This window comes from Amphiura filiformis, chromosome 3, assembly GCF_039555335.1.
Source record: "Amphiura filiformis chromosome 3, Afil_fr2py, whole genome shotgun sequence".
NCBI lineage: Eukaryota > Metazoa > Echinodermata > Ophiuroidea > Amphilepidida > Amphiuridae > Amphiura > Amphiura filiformis.
The window spans coordinates 67,554,517-67,579,531 of record NC_092630.1 but is presented as its reverse complement, the minus strand read 5'-3'; the positions used below and the strand labels follow the sequence as shown (position 1 = coordinate 67,579,531).

The 25,015-nt window shown below is 35.1% G+C and overlaps 1 protein-coding gene across 5 annotated transcripts in view; it reads right to left on the bottom strand.

Moving 5' to 3' along the window:
• LOC140149019 (fibroblast growth factor receptor-like) overlaps positions 1-24,237 on the bottom strand; it is a 124,223-nt gene extending 99,986 nt beyond the window's left edge. For 4 of the 5 annotated variants that reach the window (XM_072171154.1, XM_072171153.1, XM_072171157.1 and 1 more), the window contains exons 1-2: positions 24,074-24,237; positions 14,733-14,864 (exon numbers count right to left, since the gene is read on the bottom strand). The gene's annotated coding sequence lies outside the window, so the exon portion shown is untranslated. The remainder of the gene's footprint in view (positions 1-14,732; positions 14,865-24,073) is intronic. The other variant, XM_072171155.1, reaches the window with a different exon arrangement.
• Positions 24,238-25,015: the final 778 nt, after the last annotated feature.

The following is a 25,015-nucleotide window of genomic DNA, read 5'->3' as shown; positions in this document are numbered from 1 at the left end:
TTTGAGTTTCCCGTCACCCGCCCTCACTTCATTTTCTGACCCTCACTTGAATTCATTATAGTGATTTTCCAAAAAATACCGATAAAAACTGGTTATAGGCCCCCTAAAAAAAAAAAAAAATTATGAATATCCCTTTATTTTTGGTGGAAAAATCAAAATTAAAACATGTATTTTGCTGTCAACCATGCAGACTCTTTTTAATACACTTTTGAATCTCATTTGGGCTAAACATCCATCTTCAAGTGAGTGAGCGGCAAATAATAACACATTTTACATGCGGGTTGGTCATATTAATTATAATGAAAGGCAGAAAAATAATGAATAATTAATAATGAACAAGTTACCTCACTTGTTTTCAGAAATTATGTGACGGGAAACTCAAAATTGACTGTTAGGGGCCTAAAGTCTCCGGCAATCACAACATCATGCCTTGTATGTAAGAAAAATAATTATCAAGCACGAATCACATGGTTTTATTTAAAACAAACTCATACATGTAGTGTCCATAAAAACGAATAAAAACATTTGTCTCTCATCACACGATATTCAAAATTTTCAGCCGCCGAAATTGTCGAGTGCAAATTACTGTGCTATGATGTCCCAGAAATACAATGAAGGCTGGCGACAACGTCATTGCACTTAGACAACTTCGATGCGCGAATTTTGAATATCGCGTGTTCACCGTGTTGAGAGCCGACTGGTTTAAAAAAAATTTTTATGGTCAATATGAGTTTGTTTTCAAAAATAAAACCATGTGATTCGTGTTTGATAATTATGTTTCTAACATAGGCATAATGTTATCATTGCTGGAGAACCCCTTTCAGCAAAAAGACCATAAAATGTGGTACATATGCGTAGCAATTTTGTTCCTTGCACTTCATGGAATAGTCAGCCTTTATTAATGGGTGATGTTATTGTTAGGACTTTTTGCCAAAAGTCTATAGTAGTCTGTGGTCTGATCCACAATTCTTTAACTTGCATGAATTCAGACAAGAGAACTTATACACCTGCATGTACAATGTATTGATTGATTGATCTATATCATTCAAAGAGCCATACGTCATGTATAAATGTATAAAAATGTGCATCCCAGGTGAAAACTAAGGAAATATCTAAAAATCCAACACATTAAAAAAATATGATCAAGAGTGTTTTCTTCATTTTAATAAAGGGACTCTAAAATCATCAGAAACCAATCATGATGTGTTTTTCAGCAAAATATCATGATAACCTTGATCATGTAGGAACACAATTGAAAGATGGAGCATCCCACTCGTTTTCCTTGATCACATCCAACATGTTTGTTGCCAGTGAACACAGTTCTAAAGGCTTATAGCAACACTTAGCTGCAAACAGACTTGGTGCTTTTAAGGTGTTTTTTTGACAACTCAAGCTGCCAAAACATCCCTTGTATTGGTTAGAATTTTTATGTGTCGTAAATTTATGTGTGAATATAAGATATTTATAATGCTATAATACTATCACATTTTATCAGTAAAGATGTATGCAGCTTTCTGCACACCTACATACATGTCTATAAAGGCACTTTGGTCTGATTTTAAACCATAGCACCGATAAAATTTACAAAATGAAGCCACTGTGCATGCATGTATCCAAGTGATGAGATGACGCAATCACCCAAAGAAGTCATGGTTTCCTTAGCTGAGCCAGCAAGACACTCACTGATCCTGTGCTTGCCAGCCGAGGGGTTGGGGGAACAAACAACTTTGTTCATCTTCTCTCTTTAAAAACTCCCTCCTTTCCTTTCCAAGCACCAAAAAGTCCAATTCACCCTCGATGGCTGATTTGTGGTCGGCTGATTTGCGAGTTACGCATGATTTATGTGTATTACACTGCTCCATGGACCAGTCAGTGTTGTAATTTCGTTTTGGTGTACCAGAACGTAATTAAAATTTAACAATATTTTTGCTGAACGAATTAATCTGCAAGAAATATCACACAAAACTTTAAAGGTTTTTAAAAGTTGAGTTTTAAAGATATTAATGTGGTCTGTCATAGACACTTCTGTGTTATTTTGCCTGACTTGAAACAACAGAGGGCGGTCTGAATGTAAACATGTGACATCATACTAGGTCACCTCATCTATATTGCAAGGCTATAGAAAGCACCTCTACTCTTCCTAGACATATTTTTTGAAAAGTTATAACTAAATTTCAAAAAATAAAAAGAGAATTGAAGAAACCTCAAAAAAGGAAGCGGGAGGGGACGTGAAAGAGGTTTCCAGTGGTATAAAAATCTCAACTTTTTTTGAGAAAAGTTGGAGGATGAGGCTGTGGATCATGAAATGCCCTTTTAAGATGGGTAATTTTAAACAATGGGACATTTGAAGTAGTGTTTTAATTTATAAATTTTAAATAAATATTGTATTTATTTACTTATGTCAATTAAGTGAAAGAAAAACATGAAAAACCTTTGCTTTTGTTCTGAAATCTTTGATGATAAGCATGAAAGTTCACTTTACATGGACGTGGGACAAACTTTATACATGCAAACATGGCAAAAAGTTCAGTTTTTCTGTAAGACAAGATGTTACTGATTCCACTGCATTTGCTATGATCTCTTATTTTTTTCTAAAATGTGAAATTACAAACTTGTGCATAATTTTTATTGTTAGTCTGTACTCATGCCTTAACCCATGAGATACACCAACATGCCATAGGCCAATATAATTATCATGTTCATGACCCTGTTTATAATCTTCCCTCCTCTTTTTATTGACTTTTATCATTTTACACAAGATCTATCTACTTGGAGTTTGAACCTTTTAGACCGAAAAGTCAACAATCCCCTTGATGAAAATAGGTAAAAGCTGGCTTGAATGAGCCTCTCTAGTTGCAAATGCTATTTTACACACCTTAGTTTATTGTAGATGTTGGGTTGTACAAACATCTTTATTCAGCTGTGCTCACTAATTCCACCTACATGTAGATCCTGCAGTCATGTTCCAGTTTATTGGTCAGAACTAGACCAAAGTATTTTACAATGCCTATATACTTTGAAATATGGATTACAACATATATAGCCGACAAGTTCACAAGAAAACAACATTTCAATCAATTGATTTAAATTATATCATTGATCATATACTGGCATGTATAATTGAATACCACAAGCATTGTCTGTCATGTTCCCTGTATTGAATTAATTTGCATATGTGACGGGATCTGGTCCATGGGGGCCAAAGGAGGCATTTTTGAAAATTGAGTTACTATAACTATACCTTCTACAAACATTAAGCTATCATATACTGAAAACACCAAAGGTCTAGCATACTTGGTACTAAAGTTATGAAGTTATGTGAGGTCTATTTTCTTATGTATTTTATTGTTTTTTACTCCCTATTTTTGCCTTTATCTCAATTTCAAAATTGCCGCCTTTAGCCCCCATGGACCAGATCGTGTCACATATTAGCTGGCAAAAAGTGGCAACCCCTGTATTCCAACAATAATACGTCACCCTGCTAGGATAATTGCCTTAGAAGTATTTTTTTTTTGTAATTTTGAAAACATAGTACAAAATATAGTTGAAGCATGCATCAGTTATGTATTATCACAGTAATTATTTCTGATTATTCCCTTTCAAGTTTCACGTGCAAAGATTGGTGAATAAATATGTTCACATGTATGTTCGAACCATATTTTGTACTTTATTTTACAACAAATGACTTCTAGGCAATTATCATAGTCAGGGTGATGAATAGTTTTAAATACATTTTTCGATGTCTTATATCTCGATCATCTTCTCCTCTTTTTATAATACAGAAAAGTTTTAAAAGAATATTAATTATGTGGTATCCTTTGTCATAGTTTAGGTATGTCAGTATATAAATGCTGGGAGTATAAGTGTGTGGTGTGATTGAAATAATACTCAAGCTATACTACATGTAGCTGTAGCTACACAGATTTTGGGATCTATATGGCATGTACATGCACATGATTGACAACTTTTAGTCATAATTTATCAACTTCTAAAACAAATTAAAAATTTGAACTTCAGACTTCTTTGCAAACCCAGTTGATCTCTTCACAAACAAAGAGGGCTAAATCCAGTTCCAGAAGTTTCATCAGGCTCACAAGAATGTAATACTCCCACATTTAAATTTCTGTGAAAAAGAAATAGGATACCAGCTAGCAGGCAATGAACTCTTGGGGTTATTCATGTGCAAATGAGCTGGCCCACCTGTACACAGAAAGGTCTTTGCCAGGGGCACATTGAACTAGACTCAACCATTTTATACCAAGGGGTGGTTTGCACAACCAAATCAGGCAAGGCAGGCCAGTATCAGAGTATCATGTGTACTGGAGCAGGGTCTGGGGCAACAGTTGTACTGAACAAATTGTTTTGCGAGTTTCCCAACTGCCATGATTTTGATGACTTCCATGTATAATATATTGAGGGGGTGGGATGGTAGGAGATTTACTCATTTAGATATAAATGGCACTGATCATGATGATGCCGCAATTTTAATTTTGATTGGCGAGTATGATGGCAACCATTACATTTAGCTCCTGGATCATGGCAAAGAGAGTACTGGGTATTGAGAAATGTCTACAATCTCTCATCATACATATGTATGAACTTGAAAATAATCTCCTCCTCTGCATTACAATTTAATAGCCATCATTGTTTTCAGTCTCTACAAAAACATGTTTAAGATTGATGAAAAACAAGTACATACACTATAGCACTTTCTGTTATTGTAACACCTTGGCAAATGTTTCACAGGGCACACGGCGAATAAGCCGGTCGGTGCCTCCTGGTAAATGATTATTTTCATGCCGCATCTTCGCTGATATGTGATAGCCCTACTAGATAGCTAGATAGGGCCTTTTGACGCAGCAAGCAGAATCTTGGACAGGACAACTATTCAGTAAGCAATTCTATCGTGGTAAAGATTATGCTTTCTGCCCTTTTGACTTGGCAATCCCTAAAAAACTGCTGTATCCCCAGTACTAAAACCCAGTGGCCCCCCTCCAGTGGGTCGAGGTTTTAGTGGTTCTCCAAGTATAGTGTGTTTAAAAGGCCCTAGTACGGTTAATATGTGACTAGATCAAGGAATAGGAATACAAGTATAATGTCACCAAAGAACACTGGTTTAGGATATGGATTGTCTTCAAACTTGCATCAATACCGTTCCCTTTGGATTTATGCATCTGACCAGGGACTGTCTTTTGAAAATGCTGCTAAGAGCTGTAGAATGCTCTTCTGGTCTCTTAAAAGAAGAACTCTAGAAGAGCTGTTTGCACCTGTGGCTATTATTTTTTAAAGCATAAAGAATTTAACTGGTCATCAAGAGGAGCTATAAATCGCTCTTGCAAATGTAACTTCAGAGGAGCTGTAGACATGGTAGAGGAGCGATTGCTCTCACTCCTCTCAAAAGGCAGTGCCTGGCATCTATGTGAGAAAACAAGAACATTTTCAGGGTAAATGTGAATAATTAGCACCAATACTAGTAAGCCAATACGTTGGTAAGCGTGAATTGCATTCTGGTCCGGCATCCCTTAACAACACTGTATGCCGTATTCCCTTTCAAGTCATGTTCACTATACAATTTCAAATATTGTCACCTTATAATAATTAATATGTAAGAATTATTACAAGCTTGTACAATTTAAGCCCGTCTCCATTACAACTGAAAATCACTGAATTCACAAAAGAAAATTCGGTTCATTATTTTTTTAAACTTTATTATACATTTTGTAGATCACCCTGCTACTGAACAATAACTCTTTTTAGCTCACTAATTATGCCAATTAATTACACTTGCACTGAAAATTAATATCTATTAAAGCTATAGTCTATTTTAATTTCCTGGTTTGAACATTAACAATGTATAGACCTGAGACATATTTTAATGTTCAAGTAACCTATCATTCAGTGTATTCAATTAAAAAGTGTAATCTAGATCTATCTCATTACGAAAACAGCTGCTTCTAGAAAAGATATAGGCCAAAAATCTAAATGTAAATTTTAATTCAATTTTTCTTTAAATTAAATTTCTGTTTGTATTGATGTATCATGGCAAACTCGGTGCAAAATACTTGCAGCAATCAAATGATGTTTTAAATTCTCAGAAAACTAAAGCTTGATCAATTTCAGATGCATAGTATTGTTGGGCCATTTTTACAGAGAAAAAGAAGAAACAAGGCGGAGGAAAAATGTCATATTTAATACTGAAACTCATTATTAAATCTCTGTTTTTTTTAACTTCCTTTAAAAGCAAAATGTCAATATATGATTTATTATACTTTGTAGATTTCCTGGATTTTTGAAAGGAACCATGTAAAGGTGTAGGACAGTTAAATGATGTTTCAAATTCTCATAAAAGCTAAAGCTTGATTACTTTCAGACACATACAATACATGTAGTATTGTTGGGCCATTCTTTACAAAGAAAAAGAAGAAACAAGGTGGGGGAAAGTGTCATATTTAATACTGAAAATCATTAAACTCTATTTTTATGACCTTCATGGTCAGCTTTTGAATGCTTGCACTATATTGTAGTAGGCTAACTTCCGGTGTCACCCTCTGAACTGTTTCTACTGCAACTTTACTGTGCATTCAAAAGGTGGATGACGGATTCACTGGCGTCACCCCTCATTCACCTTCACCCGATCTGTTTCTGCTGGAGTCAAATTTACCGTCAACCGTTTCCTCAGTAGAAACATGCTGTAAGTATCAGGATTGTTAGTAAATATACAACACCAACTTGAGTGATGCAACAGGTTTGGCAGGAGTTCAAAACAATACCTATTGTTGAGTGTTATCACACTTGAACTTGTTTGGTACTGAAGTCCAATAAATTGAAATGTAGGCCTATATTTTAAGCTGGACAATCATCTGCCAATTGCATGTAAGCTTCAGAGTGGAGTAATGGCATTTTAGGTAATATACAAATATAAAGTCATTAAAATATATATAAATAAATATTAAAAAATAAAAATAAATAAAAATAAATAAATAAATAAATAAATAAGAAAGAAAGACAGACTTTTAGTCTCTACATTCAAAAGGTGATTGAAACCAAAGAAAAAATTACTGTTGGAATGGTCAATAGAATTGAATTCACTGAATTCCTGTATATTTCAAAAGTACAAAAGAGCTGGCATTACAACAGCTTGGTGAATGAATAAAGCACAATTATATACTCAACTGGCAGTTAAAAACCATCAAAGGCAACCCACTACAGATCCTGGAAAGAAACCCACAAACCTATTCTATTGAGCTTTTGAAACCAAACTCTAGAATTCCTTGCTTGAAACTGCAGAAACCAGAACCTGGCTGATATTCCTGTCCACCTTTTGACCCTGATATTCCCTTCTCTGTTTGCAGCACATGGGGAGATCATTCTTTAATCCTTCACATGCTATTTAAGTTACCAAATAAATACAAGTATAACATTGTGGTCCCAAACAATTCTCCATTTGTCACACATGTTGTGTGATTTTCAAAGAAGTGTGACTTGGTTCAGCTCAGATATGGCTATGCTGCCTGCCAAGATTGCGGGACAAGCTGTTTATATTACTCTACACTAAACCTAAAATATAAAATATCTCTAAACACAGATCACTAATATTTCATGTTCTAAAGGCCCTCTGTGGTCCTGCAGCTCTATGTGAATTTTCATGAAAACATAATAGTTGGTACATTTTTGACAAATGGGGTAATCCTGCAATATACACAGACTTCTAAATTTGTAAGAAAGAAAAAAAAAAGATTGCCTGAACCGGTTAAAAATTGAGGAGAGTGGGGTGGGGGTGTGAATGGCACAGATAAATGGTAAATGAAAGGAGGACCATTGTGGGTGGGTGATGAGGAGGAGACAAAAGGCCATTTTGAATTCAAGACCTGGTCCATTCTTGGCATAGATGCTTTGAAATTGAAACTCCCTCTTTGCCCTTAGCTCCATATACAGGGTGCAAAAAGTTCAGACCTGGTGTCACTGACACTTTCAAATGAGTAGCTGGACAGAGCCAGTTTCATGATTGACAGTTGAAGGGACTATGCATGCTAATATTGGCACTTATACACTTAATATCCCCTCGTGATCAAATAAACCTCCAGTTTAATATTGATTAACATATTTTCATGCTTTAAAATTGAAACATGGAAATGTTAAAACAAAATAGATTTAGGCTCCAACAGATACCTCAGTCTCAGACCAAAGTTGTTTCTTATCTGCCATGTCAGCCCTCTCCAATTGAGAGATGTGCAATGATGAATTCTAAATGTGAGTAACAATATTAAATACCAAGTTCCTCTGGATTACCTGTGGTATGTCATGGAAAGCCAAGTAACCTGCTAGTCCAAGTTCATACTCTCATTTCTTGAAACCCTACTTGCAATGCATTGTTGACATCAAAAGCTAAATATTTATGAAGTTCCTGTGTATTTTGGTAACCACATAACAACTTTCTGTCCATTTGTCACACCTGGTTATCTACATTGCCAACCTTCCAAGACAGCCTATGGTACTAATTTTTGTTCTCACCAATTTTGCTGAACATTCATTTATATGTATGACAAATAGCCTACTAGTACTACATGTACTTGAAGTTGCTGGTTTAAATATAGATCTTTTTTTAATCCCATGGATCAATATATTACAGCAGCAACCTCTACTTCAGGATTTGCTCTTTTCTGGCAACCAGTTTGTTGGCAGCAATTTCCCATATTAAGGTCAAGTATGTTTTCCTGTAACTATCAAGTTTGTTTTTCTCCAGAGCTGAAGCCAGGCAAGGTGATCTCCAGCAATCCATCAGCACCTTGTATCTGACAGGCTCTCTGTCAGAAACTAAATGACATTGCTATCTGACAGGCTGTGATTTGCTACTTTTAGGTTCAGCTCTAGACACAGTTAAAAGCCCCAGCCAACAAACCACCAGTCAAATATCAATACAATGATGTGCTAACCACTGGTGTACAATGGGACACTGTAAATGGGAATGAGTCTAATGTCAACAATTTCAAATTTTGATTGCTGTTTTATTTAAATCACTTTTAAAATGTTAAGGTATGGTCCTTAACGACATTAAAATTGGACTTCCCATTTACATACATTTGTACTTTATGAGCAGCAAAAGCAGCACTACACAATGATGTGCTAACCACTGGTGTACAATGGGACACTGTAAATGGGAATGAGTCTAATGTCAACAATTTCAAATTTTGATTGCTGTTTTATTTAAATCACTTTTAAAATGTTAAGGTATGGTCCTTAACGACATTAAAATTGGACTTCCCATTTACATACATTTGTACTTTATGAGCTATTCTCCAATGTCATGAAAATTGGACTTCCCGTTACAAACTGATGAGCTTTTCTCCAATTTTAAATACAAGGCAAAACATAAGAATCCCTACAAGCCACTCATATCATCTGCTTTTATCAATAACTCAAAATCAATACTCATTCCCCTTGACAGTGTCACAAATGATATTGGAAGAATTTGTTACCATCTTCATCATCACTGTCCTTCACCTTGGCTTAAAGTCATACCATCCATCCCATCTTTTCTTCTGAACCCATCATTAACACTAAGTCAATATTACTACAGCTGTTATCTCAGCTGTGTGGACTCCTACACAATCATGTGGCAAAATTATTTATCCAGGGCCCCAAAAAATGTTGACTCTTTCTGGGACCTTAAATTGTAATGGCAAATATTTTCTGTCAAATATATCACGAGCGCGTAGCGCGAAGTCCCCACGGCTGGGGTCCAGGGCCCGCCTTAGGGCCCTGGAAGCCAAAGGTATTTTGATGCTCTCTGGTGCGATCTGGGCCTAGTTTTGGACCATTTTTGGAAATGTTTAGGACTTTAAATTTCAAAACACATTAACACATATAGCATAAAATGACCTGCTATTGATAAAAATTGTGTGAAAATATGTAATGTTGCACCTTTAAATGGGTACCTTTTGTATTATTACAGTATGATATGAGTATAGTATTAGTAATACATAACAAATTTTATATAAATTATACATGAATGGATGGTCACCATCACACTGTAATGACATTCAGACATTGTGTCACAATTTGTGTGATTATGTCCTCCTATGTTAATAACTTATAAAATTTGTCAGTCAATTGACTGATTGAGGCAATAAATAAAACATGCCAACTGGCAAGTAGTATCAATCCTGTGTGTAAAATGTGTATTTATTACCCGCCTAGCATTAGTAGCATAGTTGTGTGTGAACAGTATCAATCCTGTGTCAAAGAAGTCAAAGAATACGAAGATGCTACACCTTAATCACCCATCTTCTTGTCACATTACAATGAAAATAATAAATCATACTAGTGATACTACAACAAAACTATTTATCATTTGCATCTGATTTCTTCATGAGTTTCTGCAAAATTCGGCAGCCATGCCAGCCATACCAATGCATACAGGCCCGGTCCCATCGTTGAATATTGTTGAATACGGCCAGTTTGAAAGTTGTTATTTGATGGAATCAAGTTCAGTAATATCCAGAAAATGGTGGGACCCCCGAGCTAACAGAAAATGCAAAATGGGGGTCCCTAAAGAAATATCGGGGTCCCAACTATTCATAATTGTCTAGCCAATTCAATCTATTTGTGTAATACCATACTATTTTTTGGGGGTGGGGGGCAGGGGGTTTATTAAATATTATTGTATTTTTTTGTTTTTTCTTTCATTCTTTCTTTTCTTTTTTTTTCTTTTTCTTTCTTTTTTTTTTCTTTCTTTTTTTTTCTTTCTTTTCTTTTTTCTTTTCTTTTTTTCTTTTTTTTTTCTTTTTTTTTTTTTTTTTTTTTTTTTCTTTTCTTTTTTTTTTTTTCTTTTCTTTTTTTATTTCAATCAAATTAGTATAATTACCTAATATTTACCGCCCGACACTGGCTGCCCAATAATACTTTTTATACTGCCCTCTATTTTCTGTTGTTACCAGTAAACATACAATGGCTGCCAGAGATCTCGCCATATTTTCGCGATATCACAGCTGTTTTGCTGTCAAAATTTTCACTCATAAAGCAGTATTACTGTGCATAATATTAATTATTGAAGTAAATTAGGCCATAATTTGGTATTTCAGGGTTCAGTTGCTTGAAAATGATGTGCATAATGCAAGTTGAGGAAACTTTTGAGCCTAGTTTTATGAAACCTGGATATAGAAAACAACATGTGGGAATTTTTGTTGCACGACGGGACGCAATAACTCACTGCTTTTGCAATATTCATGCGTGAGATTCGGGTTTTGGTGGGTCCGGGACGCAAAAACGCAGCCTAGCGCGACCCTTGACTCACCTTGGTACGTGATCAATCATTCGATCCGTGACAATATAATATGACACTGACAGCATGCCTTCCGGCTGTGTTTACGTTTGCTTCGCTTCACGAGTCAGCATTGCCTCGTTTGTAAAATAGCTTGACAATAAAACCCTTTTTTAAACAAAAAGGACTTAAAAGTTGATACTAAGGCAGAAACAAAATGAGAAATATTTCTTGATGCTGGGAATACCATTTTCATACGAAACTCATACCAAACAATAATTAACTTAAGCAAGATAATTATGTCTAAAAATAGCGTGTTGGGTGTCTGTCATTTAATACTGGTCTCTTCCGCATGCATCGTATTGTGTCAATCCGGTACTTGGAGCACGTGGGCTTAAGTAGGCTCACAAAGACTGTACAAAAGACTAACGTTGTCCTTGCAGAATTTTAATGAGCACCGAGTCGCTGACGACGGCCACGACGCACTGAGTTTATTTTATGGATAATAATGACTGAAATTGAACATGGAGATAGGGAACGGAAGAGGAAAATGGACAAAGAGGCATATAATAAGGTGGAAAACAATAAATAATAAATCTTAAAGTTGAGTTTGAGAGTTTGAAACTTACAATTTTTGCGATTTTTTTTTTTTTTTTTTTTTTTTTTCATTTTTTTTTTTTTTTATTGGCTTAAAAATTTTTCTGCAGCTGTTAATTTCTTTCTGGGACCGCCGGTCCCACGGTCCCGTGGATTTTGTGGGCCTGTATTTATCCCTCCTCAGATGGCACTTTTAACAAACCTGGTGTCATACACAAGACCAGTCAAGTCATTGAAGAAAAATTCAAAATTATCCCTCTTAATTTACCGTCACTCCATCAGAAATGTCGCAGAATTTGTTGCACACATCATTTGCACTTGCCAAGTACCCGTCCAGTACTTTCATATGAAAATTTTTACTTCTGAATCACTCACATAAAATGTCGCACTACAGGCATGCTCTACAGTGTAATCTGAAGAGATAAGGTTCTTGGAAATTGGAGTCTACTCAAAGAATTTTTAATCAGTTCACTAGATGGAATAAGACCAACAACTGCCTAGGCCTACATGCATAATTATTCAAAGATGATCACAAGGTTGTGACTGTGAGTATATGACATGGTGATTTTCCACAATTAACTACTTTTGTACACATCGGTCACATAACTTACCTACATTTGTGATTGCTCTGAAAATGTTTACATTTAAAATAACTCTAGATGCCTTAGATATCAAGTATCTACCACAAAAATTCACCACAAACTTGATTTCTAAGGAATCTTTCATTTAGAAAAGGGTGAAAATATTTGTCACATGTCTTGAATGTTACTGTGACTGAATGAATTTAAATGCGACTGTGATATTCTGTGAAAAGGCCATCGGTTTTTCTCAAAATATATATAATACATTATTTATAAATCACATGGGCATGGTTTCTTTGTTACTATAATTAAAAGACTAATAACCATTAAAATTAATGTTCATGCCGATTCAGGAAGTTTTTAGTTTGACCTGCATGTTCACTAATTCTCTTTGTTGTCACCTGAAAGCAATAAATGTCATTAACACCTAATCAATTAATAAAATGCCCAGCATTGTACTGGCAATGACCATGACCTCACTAGGGGTCTGAGATGACAGAGTTACTTTACAGGTGGGGTCTCACCACATCATTTTAGGATAATTATTTTAGTCTGGTTTGGGTCAGCACTGCAGCAGGACATTCCTTTTTGCAAATCATCTGAATGGGTCAGAAATAAATGAATCACTCTTGTCTACAACTCCCACACAATATATTAAACCATTTCTATGCCACATTATTGAGTGAACCCACTAAATATTCCACTTACCATGTAGAACCATAGAACAGTGGTTTGTATTTGTATTGGCCATCTGTGTTTGAGGGCCAAATACACTTTGTTTTACATGTTTTACCATACATACATTTCAGAGATACTCAAGGGTCAACCAGTATCAGTTGTGGGCCGCTTTAAAACAGGCAACCTATTGAGAACCCCATCTATTTCCAGGGTCTATGAGTAGAATCACCAAGATCAAGATGATTTGATTGAAACACTTAGGGGGCCTAAATAGTTACATAATTTCAAAAATGGTAATTGGTATCAAAAGTGGTAGAAACAGGAGGATTGCTTTGCCTCCCAAGTACAGCCTTTATCTTTATTTACCACCATTTCCCACCCTGTGATTTTTATGGGGTCATATGGATAGCTTTAACAATTAGTAACAAATTGGGTTATTTACATATATTCATACTTCCTTTCATTTCTAATCTAGGTATGCTCAAAATACACTCTGTTATGTCTGCAATCAGCTTGATTTGTAGTTGATTTAAAAAAGATATAGGGAAAAAAAATCACCACATACCGTATTCGTTCCATTAGGCGCTTATTTTTTACATTGTTTAGGCCAACAAGAAAAAAAAAGGACCAAAATATTCATCTATCATCATTAGTGTATCATAAGTTTCAGACCATGATTCAGATTTGCATGGGCAGTTAATAAACTAATTTCAATTTGCTTAGGCGTATTGTAAAGTCACTGAGTGGGCGCTTATAGGGGCATGGGCGGTTAATGGAACGAATACGGTATTTACAATTTCATATCCAAAAATGGCAGAATTGTAACTTGTGTTCACTTCATAATATAAAAATACATCAATTGGTTTTGTATTCATTTCTAAATCTTAAACAGATTATGAAGTGAACAGAAATTACAATTCTGCCCCTTTTGGATACAAAATTGTTATTTTTTGGTAATTTAAACAAAAATCAACTACAAGTAAACTGTAAACATAAACATTAACAACAAAATTTAAAAAACACCTTTTACAAAGTTGCAGCACATGGCTCCAGGTCCAGTGACTCTTCACATCTGTAAATAAGATTCAATTTCTTTTCTAAATGCATTTCGAGCCAAAATATGTGATTTGGGCTGCCAATAATGCAATTGCCTATATCAGGCCTGTGAGTGGGGTTTTAAAAAAAAGCGGGAAATTTACCTACCAATCGACAAACTCAATGCTATTTGCACGTATTTCACCAGAAATAATTGAAAATTTAGCTTGCATTTCATTGCATAAATTAAAACATTGCTCCACAAAATTACAGTATATGGTACATGTAGCCATGATCTACATATCTTCTCTTAAAAGTCTTAATTCCATATGATTTTTGTATATGATATGAAGTCTTAAAATATATAATTTAAAAAAAGCTGGTCAGAGAATTTTCTAAATCAAAGAACTTTTCACATGACACCCTGTTTATTAAAATTGGACGAATATTTTACAAAAAACAACAACTTTAAATTGTGATCATTTTTAAGTGTTTCTCTAGAGGAAAAATACGAAATTACTAACAATAACATTACCTTTAAATATTCTCTTTATAAAAAACACTAAAATGAGAATACTCACCAATAGTAATTAATTTGTGCACATGGTAATCCTCATCGAAAACCTTACGTAAATATTCCTGACATTTCTCTCTGGGAAAACTTTGGCGGGGAACCAAGAAGAACTGACATTGTGTAACCTTGTCTTCACTATCTGCAATGGGGATAATCAAAGTAAAATCTGTAAGTCCTGAAATGTTTACTCCTTTGGCATCTGCTGAGTTTGAGATGTGATGTTGCAGCTTTATCTAGACAAACTGATCCTCATCGCTAGTGTGCAGTTGGCAATAATGAAGACAGTGTAGCACATCACTAGCTACGTTTCCACCTCTTTGAACACTGTCTATGTGAGGGCATACTAGTTACATTACATGCATCATACGGTGCTATGCATCTGCTGCATCATAATCAGAAGCCTACCATGTACCTTTATGAGGCAATTATTACAGGAAGAGCAAATTTCATAAAAACAAGATCAAACTGATGGAAATTTACATTAAAGCAGAGTGCTCATCAATGTGAGAGTTGAATGTAGGCTAATGACAAAAACACTTTTCTAAGCAAATTGAAACCATGAAACATGCATGGATTATCCTTTTTTTAAAGTATGAGCATTGTGACAATTAAACGGTTGGCAACAGACACAAACATGTTCAGTTTTGTCAGAAGCAACATTTGTGTCATACATGTACAGTTTTGTAGGTCTACTCTGATGACTATGTTCATACATGTAGATTAAAATCTATGCTAATTGCTATGTTTTAATTACTAGCAAAATTCACAACAAATAATTGATGATTCTTTCTCCCTTATTCATATAATAAAACATTTTCAGTTGATTAACTTCAAGCCCTTTAAAATCCATGCTACTAAGTATGTGAAGAGAATTATTTAGAAAAATTAAAACTCTAGATTATTTGAATTACGGACTACTGATTTTGAGCAGTAACAGATGACATTCTTATCTGTAGATAAACCTGCAAAGACTTATGGCTAAAATGGGCAGAGATAAATGTTTATGCATGCATAATGCACCATGAAGTAATGCACACCAGAAAATGTTATCAGGGAGTGCTGACCAAATGACATCGAACTGCAGTACCTTCTTAGTTTAATATCAACATATTCATCCCACACAATTGATAACAAGGAAAACTTCTTACATCACAGCATGACTGTTCAATGTTGGATGGTTTAGTTGAACCTAATTGGAATCAGTACCAATTATCACAATACTTGGTAAATTGGTATCGCGGAGGTCTTGTTCCTCCTGTAGATTTGAAATTTTGTCAATGACTTGATCTCTCCTTTCATTTACCCTACATGACCATTCTACTTTCTAGATCCTTGTATGTACTCCTGTCACATAGGAATCAAAAAACTATTTCACTTTTTCTCCTGTTCTATACATGTTCTACTTGTAGGCCTACTGCATGTTGATGTGCAGTACATTTGTAGGTTGTGTCCATAATGTTACAATGTAAAATCAATGAATTTTATTTAAATCCAGGTTAATTATCTCAACTTATTTGCCCTAAGTTATACAATGTGATGCAAATGAATCTTTGTCAAATCACTATGGTCAAATCAAGTTCATGTGTAAGGCAATTAATACCATGTCACTCATTCATTTAATGCCTCTTCCTATCTGTTGGATGCAATTGTCCATGACAGTCCAGCCTGTGGTGCAATGAACCATGAATAGCAACTTCTAATATATTATTACACACTGTTCTTATTACGGAGTTGTTATTTACTATGGTGTTGTTACTGTGCCATCCGTCAATCAACTGTCATCCCTCAAATATGACAGGCAAATCATCATTTTAAAAAGTTGTAAGATCAATTGACAAGTTCTGATGCCAAAACCAATTTCCCTTTTTCTCAATTTGAGATTGACAGCAATTATATAACTGGTAAAATAAAAGAACATTTTTAAAATAAAATAATTTTTGCACTACTTTTGATCATATTTTTCAATATCATACAGTCTACATTATTCGTTATTTCCTAGCCATATGAAGCCCAACTTTTTCTACTCAGTTCAGCAGATGTGTAGCTGCAATCCAAATAAATGTAAATTATAAAATGAAATACAATTCTATTATCCAATGTTTGTTTTGTTATATGCATCAAAAATTGCCATCTAAATTGAATCTTGATCAATGATCTAAAAATGGGATCAAACTTTAATTTACTGAAAAAGAGGCATTGTCGATATATTTATTGATACTTGAACCATCAAGATAAAAATCAGTCTATTTTTTATCTCGATGCTCATCTGCTCGATATACCTCCATGCTTGAACTAACTTCAAATGTCCAACCAAGATGCATTGCTTCTGAGTATTGATTTTCACTTCAGGTCACTCTGTTTTGAATATTCCAGTGTTGAAAATAACAATTCTATTTCTTCTTCTGACCAACACCCACTATTGAGGGTCAGACGAGCAGGGTACGGGTGTGCGCATGTGAGGAGATTTTATTAGTAGAAGTTTTTCTTTTTCTCCTAGATGGCTGTCACTCTTAGGCCCTTCACAATTAATTCTTAGTTTCCTGTTTCATGGTTGAAAACCAGGGATGAGGCGACTTTTAATTATTAATTATTAATTATCTTTTATTTTCTTTATTTTAAAATAAGTGGTCGCAACCTACATCAAGCCATTTTGACAAGGAGCATGCATTTAATTATTTTACTACTATGTTTGATTTTATACATAAGTAATGGTACAATTAGGTTCTATGTTTATTCATCATTATAGATGATATGATCAAAGTCAGAAAGTAGCAAATGGTAGTCATTAAAAGTTATTTTTAAAGAGAAAATCCAAAATATAAATAAAATAATTAAATATTTTGCAATTCTCTACTTTGGACGCGGGCGGGAAACAGGAAACTAAGAATCAATTGTAATTGGCCTTATCAATATCTAATGTAGGCCTACACCTTTCCAAGTTTGAAACTAAAGTTCCAAACTTATGAACATCCCGGGTGAACATCATACTTGACGCTAAAAACCATCCTTCCTAAAAAACATTACATTCTATGTATTTTATAAATATTGGTGAAATTCCAGTAACGAACCCCGAAGTATGAACTATGATAAGTGAGCATGGTGAGTGCAAACATGTTTGCTCTTGGAGGATTGTTGCCATGTAAACAAAATAGCGGCATTGGACTTCCTTTCAAATAAACTAATATGCAATCATTCAAATAAAAGCAAGCATATCAGTATTTCACTCATATTTCTTTGTATAAGTGCCATGCCATGACATACATAAGGCAAATGGATGGTGTTCAAAAGCAAAATCTTTGAATTTCAGTGTAGAACAAATTCATACAAATTACAATTTTTTTCATATTTTTATAGTTTTTCCCAATGAATCATGAATTCATGATAGAGAAATATAAGTGGTTTTAGAATTTTTGCAAACTTTATGTTGCTGTTCACCACAAAAGTGCTTGCAACACAGAGATGATCATTTTCAAATACAACATATTTTAACAACAAACATATTAACATAATGTATTGTATGAGACAGAAGTTCAAACTGACATGTTACACACAGTAGTATTTGTTTCACTGATTGCAAAGTTAGGACAGATGTTTTGGCTAACCTTTTGATAAACTTTATCCAGGGCTTAGCAACATTGTAGAACTATTTCTGCCTATTCAAAGACAACCATCTGCTTCTGATATACATGAAGGATTACTTTACACAATATACATGAGGAAGGCCCTCTCAAAAACTTGGCAAAAATACAAATAACACTGATCATGCTGATGGGCTCAGAGGGTCCGTGTTGTGCACAGGGTACAATTTAAAAAAAGAAGTTATAGAAGCAAAAAAGGCACTTTTACCTAATAAAAAACATGTCAAGTCATGTAAATAAATCTCTTGAAAATCTCTTTAATATAAGCCTGATACTTCTTTTCTTTTACAAATTATTGTGTGAGCAGTCTGTGGACAAGCTTCATAATCTGATCTGGTAGACATCTCTGGTGATGATTTTTGATAGGTTTGAATGGCCAAGCTGTTTTGCAGTTGTACCTTAGGATGTTTCTGTATGGCAGCCATCAGCAACAAAACCTATAAACTGAACCCCTGGATGTTTAATCTAGGCCTACAGCACTGTTCTGGGATAATTTTCTGATGAAGTTTTGTGCCAACCATTCTTTATCCACACTGAAATATAATCTCATCAGGGAACTTGGGACACCACCCCCAGTCCCACCAGTCACCATTCGGGAAAAGCACCATTTTTGTTCGGGACCATCAATATATCTTTTGTAAAAAATAATTTATTCATAGACCTATGCTATGAAATATGAATTTAGTTCACAGGCCCAGATTCGGAAAGTCACACTTTCATTGTTATCATCAGCCTGCATGGCCCATAGTACAGTTTATCTTTACAAACCCTCATGAAGCTATTTTTGTCACTATTGATAAATCACAAAGCAGTCATCTATGTAAAGAATGCTATGCCTAACAACAGCAAAATAGGCCTTCTGTCCATTTGAGCAGATACCATCTATTATTATGTAGGCTTATATGTATACAATACATGAGCTATCAAGTATTGCAATTCTGCTGTTTCTGACACTAATCTCTTTTTTAGTTGGAGCATAATATTAAGGCTTATAGGCCTACATACAATGTATGAGCAAATGTGATGTGACTTTTTAGAGTACAGATGTAGGCCCTAGTAAAATATACTCCCACTGTACATAAATGCAGGGCCTCTAATATAAATAGGGCTCACAAGTTTGTTTGATTAAAGTAACTGAGTAGTATTTATTGCAGGTTAGTGCTTGATGAAATAGCATATTGCTTTTGTTATGATTGCTGGAGACTCCCTTTAATTTTAGAGTATGGTATGACATGAAAACAAATTATAACTTTCCATATTAAAAACACTACTAGGGACTAGGGTGAGGGCCTATCCAGGGACACTCCATAAGTGAAAAAAAAAAATAAAATTTTTTTTGTTTTGACCAACGGTAAGTGATTTTCCTAAACGGATAGCGCATACACGATCAGTTAAGTGACAAACCATGTTAAAAGCGCTCACATCCTTTGATAAATTATGATGTTATTGTGGCAGTTGGTTTTAAAGGAAACATTAGTATTCCATTTCCATGATCCAACAAAGAAGAGGAAATAAAGCAATTTTGTTTTAATAGCTTTGCCAATGTTGGCACAGGCTGACCTCACCAGTGCATTGCGATTGATTTTAAAAATAAAATTGCTCATTTTAATATACCCATGCTGATAACACAATTCTGTAAACATTGTCAAATTTAAATCCAAATTTGCCAAACTTTTACAAAATGATCTCAATGAATCCCTCAGTTGGTACAAAATGGCCACTCTATGCCTGACACTGGTGTGCCCTCTGGATAGCCCTGGGCCAAACTGTCACTGCAAAATAGTTTACAGCCAATGGAATGTTTTTATTGGCAGATCAACTCAGCAGGGAGGTGCATCATGATGCATGGATCTCTTCTCTGCATTCTCTGATAGGGTGCTTGTACATAATGTATGAACTATGAAAGTGAACCCTGAGAGATTGATCAATTTGAACCTATACCTGGGCAATTGTCAGGTTGGTATCTTCCCACATATATCACACAATCTGTCATATTTGGGAAAGAGCTGCTTCCTCAATCACACTAATCATACTAAATTAGCACCTTATGCAATAGGCCACTTCCTCCTGGAATAAGGTATTCAACTGTCTCTGTGGTCATGTCAGTCTGTTAATGTTATTGCCAGTATCTCTATGGATGCTTATAAAATAGCGTCCATCTTCCCAGGAACTCAACTTCAGTTTGATTTGATTTGTGTGTTGCATTTTTCCTTTTTTTTTTAAGCGTCTACAGTCATTTCAACTGTAGATGTTTTAAGAAATATCATGACTGTCTGCTGGAATGTTGTACACAAAATGGACCAGGCTTACATTTGTATTGATTGTTTAGCTACCATCTGTGTGCACCATGAGGAGTTTGTTTCCTTGTTTCCCAGTTAAAATACTTATGACCTTATTCCAGACAACTAACAATATTGTCCTAAATAACAAGAATTGTACAACCCAAACTTCTCTAAAGTAGTATTTTGTGCTCCCATCATCCTCTTTTATGACATTTTTCAGTAGCTATCCATGAAAGAAAAATTATTCCCTAAATTTCAGTTGATTCTGATTTTGCATTTGTGAGAATTTAATATGTGTATACCACACTGCTCCATACACTACTCACTAGGGATGTGATGTAATAATCGGATTAACTACTAGTACAGTACCACAGCAATCTAGGTGAAAACAATTTCTGATAATACCATGCATGCTGCACTGGTACGTTCACTTGGTACCTCTGCATTGAACCATATCATGTTGATCACTCGCACCTGTAAGATTAGTACATATCTTTGAAAAGACCTGTATTGTATTCAATCTATGATTGCAGACATACACAGGTGATCCGTGCAAGTTGCAGCCTGTTTACAGTGCAGCGCAATGTATTCAAAAATTGTTTTCACCTATTGCTACATGGTAGTTAATCCAATTATTACATCACTTCGCCATGCATATAGGCCACTGTGTAGTAATTTCGTTTTGGTACACCAGAACGTAATTCAAATTTGAAGATGTTTTACTAAGAAATTCATGCAAGAAATATTTTGTACATAGTAGCTGAGACAAATAAAGTAGGGCTTATATTTCCGTATTAAGGGGGTACTACACCCCTGGCCAATTTTGTGCCTATTTTTGCATTTTTCTCAAAAATTATAACACATTGGTGACAAGTAAGATATGTATATTTAGGGGCAAGGACTACAACTATTGTACTGAAAATTCAGCAACTCAAAGCAAGTAGTTATTGATTTATTGATCAAATATTGGTTTTCCCTCATTTTTGACTGAAACTCCACAACTGTTGTCTGTGCTGAAATAAAAAATTTCCAGTGCAGTACATGTAGTTGTAGTCCTTGCCCCTATAATATACATATCTTACTTGTCCCCAATACGCTATAATTTTTGAGAAAAATGCAAAAATAGGCACAAAATTGGGCAGGGGTGTAGTACCCCCTTAAACTAACTATTGTGTGCAAATTCAAAGCTAGAGTTCTCGAGTATTAATCTAAGAGGTAAGACCCCTCTAAATCATAAAACCATCCAAAAGTGTTTCTTGTAGGCCTATATTACTATAGCAAGGCTAAAGAAAGCATATCTCAACTTCCTAGATTTTTTGAAAAGTTATTTTTCTGAATTTCAAAAAAATTAAAATAATCGTAGAAACCTCAAAAAGGAAGCGGGAGAGGAGTATACTATAAGGGGACGTGAAAAATTTGGCCTTATGACTATTATTAATTATGTAACCAGAGCCTCAGGTTCCAGTGGTAAAGAAATCTCAACGATTTTGGAGACAAATGGGGGGGGGGGTGAGGCTGTAGACCACGAAATGCCCCTTTAAAAAATCTGACTACAGCAGAGTCTGCAGAGTGATCAATGTGGCAATCTATATTATAGTAGACTCGCTTGCCAGTCCTATATACGCCGTACCTATGTATATTAAGGACTGGCTTACGCCATTTTGGATGTCAATGGGAAATACACACTTAGCGATTTGCGCCGGTTAGAAACTTGAAAAAAAATCTTTAAAATTTCACCAATGTATATAAGTGGTACCAACCTTATTGCTTGCTAATTTAAGACTCGGTTGAAACAAAATTAAGGATCGAATGCATTTTAGTGTCCAAAAGGCAAAATTATCGTCAAAGTTCTGCGAAATCGGCACCCTTGCGAAGGGTTCAGAATTGAATCGGGAACAAAAATATCCGATCTTTGCGATCAAAAACACAAAATTACAACTTTAAACATACTATTGGCAAAAGACATTATTACCAAACAATATAGAATAGAAAATTTGACATCATTTTCTCAAAATATTGAAGAAATTTGCTCACTAGACATCGAAAAAGTACGCAATCCAATTCCCGTTCAAACGCGTGGGAAACTGAAAGTGCATAATCCCCACTATATTATAGGCCTGCAAATGATGCTTGGTAGTGTACAATGCGATGGTACAATTTTCTATACTTTAAAACAAAATCATTGACTATGTTTTTTTAGGTTCACTATTTTTAAAAGTGTGATTTATTTTAAATTTTAAAGTACATGTACAAATCAAATTAGTCCTGGGACTGCCAATCTTGTTTACTTGATTTACTCAGTCGGCTAGTAATAAAGCCAACTGGCTTCAATAACTTTCTTTCTTTCTTTCTTTCTTTGGGTTTAATGGCGCCTTCAGCTACTATGGCTATTTGCGCCAGTTACATAATCTCCAGCATCCAGTACCTTCAAACAAAACCATAACAAAAAACAAGCTAGCACATGGAGCTAGTGAGTTAGGATTTATACAAATTACAGCATTGTCTTCAAACATTTAATATTACATCACCATTACTACACATTTAAGTTGTTATTTAACAATAATGTATATATGTTGTAATGTAAAAGGTAAAAAATAACCTTTTACCCACACATTTCCTGTACACTTACCACACCTGAACTATACACTATGTACATAATGGCTTCAATAACGATCTCCTTTAGATAAGTTGAGGATGACTTGAATAAAGATCAATAAAGATTATCCTCTATTTGAATAGCTTTCTAGGCAACATTTGCAAATTGACGTCCCGTTTTATGGATCGCTGGATCAATCGAAGTTGTACTGTGTAGGGCCGTTGCACGAGCCGAGCTGACTGATACATGGATGTAAACCTCATGACCTTGGCTCTTTGCACCACCACGAAACGAGTTTGCCCTAGAAAAGATGTAAAAATAGTTTCCCTCTCTTCAAAATGGTGAGCGAAATAGAAGCTATACCAGTGATACCCTGGGCCATGTACAGACGCCATTATGTCGGTCTGTTGCCTTGCCCTGATACTGACATTGGTATCAATGCACCCTTTTATCCGAGCACGCAGCAAGATTGACCCCGCGCGGTGCCACTCCGAACTCCACCAATTTTGGGTACAGAACAGACTTCATTATCCAACAAAATACCCATATTTAAGCCTATCCTTTATTCAACGAATGTTTAAAATAAATAAAAAGTAATCATGAATCTGTGTTTGAAGTGACTATGAGTAAAGTTTGGAAGAAAGTAAACCGATTCATTGCTTTTTTAGATGAAAAACTGCCGAAACTTCGTGGTTCCCACGAAAGGGTTGTGCAAAGGTCATCACACCATATTGCATACACACGGCTATACACACGGCTGTACTCACCTATCATACCGACACATAACAATGAACATAAAACTTTTCAACAAGTAAAATAAGATCAAACTTACCTTATAACACGTACCATATAATCCAAGTTCTAAGATATATATCCAATATTTGGTATAAATCACTATAAGTCCAAGTTAATTTCCGAAAGGGAGAAAATAGCGATATTTTGGACGATAGAGTCACAGTCAATCAAGTGAAAAGTTTGTTCCCTCTGTAGCGTTCTTCGAAATGTTGATAAACCTGTAGTTTCGCTGGACCTCGTTAATTACAAGTCTACGTACCTGAAAGCACGTAAGATAAATTACATGGGACATACCTGCAGGGGAGGGGTGACACCATTTAATGCATAGGGGTGTCAGTTTTGGTAATTGATCAGCAACAGAAACAGGTTATTTGGCCAAGTCAAATAAATAACCAGGTATAAACCTGTAAGTAACATCATGATTCATGTCACCGCCCTCACCGATTTGTTGGAGGTTTTCATATATTTTTGTTATTTTTCCTATTTGCTTCCTTACTTTGTTTCTAAAAGACATGTTATTAAGTTCTTGGTTATCATTGCAAACACTTCAGGGAGGTATAAATAAGGATAATTTACTGGGTGGGCAATTTAATATATTTTTGCCCTCAAATAATGGAAAATAATTTACTGGGTGGGCATCGATAATTAATGGCATCCAGGAGTTTGGATATTCGGAAATGTAGACCTGTTTATGCGTACAAATGCATCTTCTGCAATTATTTAGCATAGGCCTATATGAGAGGCATAACAAATTTCAAATTAATTCTATTAATAGGGTGGCCACAATGCCAGCTATTGTGTGTACCCCTGCCTACATACACAAATGTATGGTGGAAATTGTAACAGATTCTGCAGCAGTTGGAAAACTTTTGGGCATTTTGAATTCCATATAATTTGTCTCCTAGTAACTTCTGTGCAAACCCGACTAAATTAGATAGAAAATTTTCTGCTCGTAATGAAGGTGAATATAGCATTTTAT